General features: G+C 46.4%; 1 pseudogene; it reads left to right on the forward strand.

Annotated features, from left to right (window-relative positions):
- The first annotated feature begins 594 nt into the window (after nucleotides 1-594).
- LOC103735870 lies at nucleotides 595-2447 on the forward strand (annotated as a pseudogene).
- Nucleotides 2448-3932: the final 1485 nt, after the last annotated feature.

Here is a 3932-nt window from a genome sequence, read left to right on the forward strand (position 1 = left end):
AAGATACAGAGAAGGGAGGTGCAGAGAAAGCAGTTGTAACTGTTAAAGAGGTTAGTTCTATTAAAGAGAAATCCTGGACTCTTCACTTGGACACTAGGAAAGGTGCCCTGAGAGCAAGACCCCATCCATCAGAGGCTTCAATTTATGAAAACACAGTTCATTTGAAAGAAGAGAGCCTGAACTCAGAATGTCCTTGAAGGAGTGTCCTGTCCCCTCCATCCATTAGAAAATAACCACATAGGGAAGCATTTTTCCAGGCTCAAATGTCATGATGCACATGTCACAGCCTCTACAGCTGTGGTACAAGAAGTCCAGATTGTGTGTTGAGCTGATGGGAGAACTTGGTAGCATCATCAACATGGTGCTGGTTTTTCAGTCATGTGAAATGTAATTGTTATGAGGTTATGGAGGCTTACATCAAGGTTCCAAAAAGCTACTGAGGCCAGGTGACACATGGCAGGGTCAGATTCCCTGTAAGCAGGCCCTGAGAGGCCATTGCATGAAGTAGTAAAGGTGAAGCCCAAATTTCAATGAAAACCCCAGGATATTGGAGATGCTGTGACCATGGGATGTCTGCTAAGAAAAACTGTAGACATGAAGTGGAATCAGGCAAGAGAAGGCTATGCTCACTATTGGTGGCAGGACTGGAGGTCTGGAGGTCCTAAGCCCATTGGAGTCCAGATGAAGCCACCACAAGCCCAAGAAGCTGGGTGTGGATTTGGTATTTTCTGCACTGAGTTTTAGTCTCACTTCCCTCCGTCTTTCCTTGCTATAATTATAGTCCTCCCTTTTAAAATGTGGATGTACCATTTTATACTGGAAATATATAATATTAAAAATTTGAATAGGGGATTACAGTTTAGAGCCTTAGGAGAGTCTTTAGACTTTGAGGTGGGTATGTGTGTGCTACTTGAAATCAAAACTAGGGCCTCATTCATGTTAGACAACTGCTCTACCACTGAACTATATATTCTTAGGCCTGGACTTTCAACTTTGGAACAATGTTAGAACTGATAAGATTTTGAGGCCTTTTAAGATGAACTGAATGCATTTTATATTTTGAGGTGATTATAAGCCTTTGAGGACCAGATGTGGAGTGTTATGGTTAAAAGTGATTTGTCTAGGTGTCAAGATGACAAAGGTTGGCAGATGGTGGAATGGGGTGTGGTGGAGCAGGGCTGGGGGTGGGCTGAAGGGTACCAGAACCAAGGGTGAGGAGCAGAGAGCTGGCCTGTAGCCTGCACTACAAAGGGGAAGCTTCCAGGTGTGTGAGCGAGAGGGGACCACCGCACTGGAGTGAAGAAGAACCATCCCAGCAAGTGGGGCCCCAGGATGGAAAACATCCACCTGGGGCACCCAAGAAGGACCACTGGGTCCGGAAATCTGCGGGAAAGAGGTTTTCAGGGAGATTTGGAAAAACCTCTATCTCTGAGAAGGAGGTAAAAGATGAGGAAAATATCCAAGAGACATTTGACCTGAGGACTATGAGAAGTGTGAATAGCTCCGAAATCCAAAAGCAGGAGCAAGAACAGTCACAGCAAGTTTATTCTCTCCCACTCCAAACAGCAGGGCAACCTGGCACCCAACCTGATCCTCCTGGATCAGAGACCGACACCTTCAGCTCTGCCATCACCAGAGCTAAGAATGCATCTTGGATGAGGTCACTGTTGAGGAGGACAGTTATCTTGCCCACCCTATTCCAACAGGGCAAAAATCCAGCACTCCTGCCACCCCCCAATTCGGAGACACCTCATGGCTCTACCTCAGATGGGATGCTAACCTTGGCCCTGGTCCATGAAGAAGACCCTTCCCCTGAGGTGCCATCCTCTTGTGCTGAGAGCTTTCGCGCAGACTTGGACGAGTCTGTGGCCTAGCTGGCTAGCAGTGAACGGAGGGCAGACTCAGACCAGATCCAGCCCTCCTCACATCCAGCAAACAGCCTTTTCCGACCTTGGGAAAAGCCAGATAAGGGGGCCACCTACACGCCCCAAGCACTCAGGAAGTTGACCCTACAGAGAAGCACCAGTGTCTCCCTGGAGGAAATCCTGTTTCAGTGAGACTCTGCCTCATCCTGCCCATTCCAGCTTCTGGCTGAGGAGTCCCCAGGCCCCATCCCCCCATACCCGGGGCAGCTGTCCTGGATCCAGGGCCTGGTAGCCAGGAAACTGGAGGAGACTCGGGAGCTGCTGGCAGAGGTTCCGGGACTGGGAGATGGCAACCGAAAGGCCTAGGACCTGCACAGGCTTCACCAAATTCTGAGTCTGAGCAGCTGCTGCTGGACACCGAGCACCTGCTGGGAGAGGCCTCCTCAAACTGGAGCCAGGCAAAGAGGGTGCTGCAGGAAGTCGGAGCTGAGGGACCTGTACGGAGAGATGGACCTGCAGACCCCCGACTCCCACCTCAGACAGAACTCCCGGCACAGTCAGTACCGGAAGAGCCTGATGTGAGGGGAGGGGGCAGGTCTGGAGCTTGTGGGGGGCACACAGGCTCTTTTATTTATCTCAGCCAAAAAATGAAAGAAAGAAAGGAAGAAAGAAAAGAAACTCATTGCCCTTGCTGATGCCTGACCCCCACGTCCTTACCCTACCTTCTTTCCCTCCTTAGTTCCCTTGTCAGACTGGAGAAGGTGAACCCTGTAGCAGAAATAAGGAGCTGTCACCTGAACGAAGTGATGAAGACAGTCTGCTCATTGCAAAACAAGGGTTGGATGTGTTAACATGACTGAAGTTAGAATCTTGATTGATTCTCTTGTTCATTATGAATAGTACCACAACGAGCACAAATATGTAATTATCTCTATTGTATGCTGATTTTTGTTACTTTAGGTATATACACCAGGATGTCCTAACAGGATTATATAACCGTTCCATTCCATGTCCTCAATGCCCGCAGAGGTCAGAAGAGGGCATTGGATCCCCTGTGACTGGAGTTACACAGATGGTTGTTGGCCACCATGTGAGTGCTGGGAGTCAAACTCGGGTCCTCTGCAAGAGCACCCAGCGCTCTTAATCACCGAGTTATTTCTCCAGCCCATTCCTATAGTAATTTTAAATGAAATTTCATCTTGATTCCACTTTTAATGTTAAATTCTATTTTGTTTAATTAATTAATTAATTAATTAATTATTGGTCTTTTTGAGACAGGGTCTCCCTGTAGCCCTAGCTGTCCTGGAACTCACTATGTAGACCAGGCTGGCCTTGAACTCACAGAGATCCACCTGTCTCTGCCTCCTGGGTGCTGGGATTAAAGGTATGCACCACCACACCAGGCTTAAGTAAATTCTCGATTTTATGCTGGACCCTACCAGGCAATCCTGGTCTGCATACGGCTCAGGGGTTGAGGGTAGGACACGTTAACAGTTTCCAGAGCAAAGAAATATCTCTTTCAAAAGTGGCTATAAAATTATTAGGCTCATTATTGAATTAAACAGTTATACAATATTGAACTCAGTATAAACCCTGTAAGACGTAAAATTGAATGAGTTTTTAACCTTTAAAGAAGATCTCCATTTCGTTTTAAAATATACTGTTTCTTACAGAAAGACACATTGTTTTTGCTAATAACACTGTGATGTTGGCGCATGCATCTCTATATTAAATTACCATTTTTCTAAGTTCACACCCATAGAACTCCCTCTGTTAATTTCTATGACATGTTCGATGCTTTGCTGCCTGAGGTCTTCTGACTGTGTGCTCTTTGTGCTTCTATCGATTCCATTTCTTTTTTTCTTGATTTCTCTGTTGTTCCATGCTTGGATTTTGTTTCTACCAGCTGATTATTTTTTTTAATTTAAAAAAATATTTATTTTCCAGCACTTGGTAGGCAGAGACAGGCGGATCTCTGTGAGTTCAAGGCCAGCCTGGTCTACATAGTGAGTTCCAGGACAGCTGGAGCTACAGGGAGACCCTGTCTCACAAAGACCAATATATATA

This window comes from Nannospalax galili, unplaced genomic scaffold, assembly GCF_000622305.1.
Source record: "Nannospalax galili isolate Female #2095 unplaced genomic scaffold, S.galili_v1.0 scaffold690, whole genome shotgun sequence".
Lineage (NCBI taxonomy): Eukaryota > Metazoa > Chordata > Mammalia > Rodentia > Spalacidae > Nannospalax > Nannospalax galili.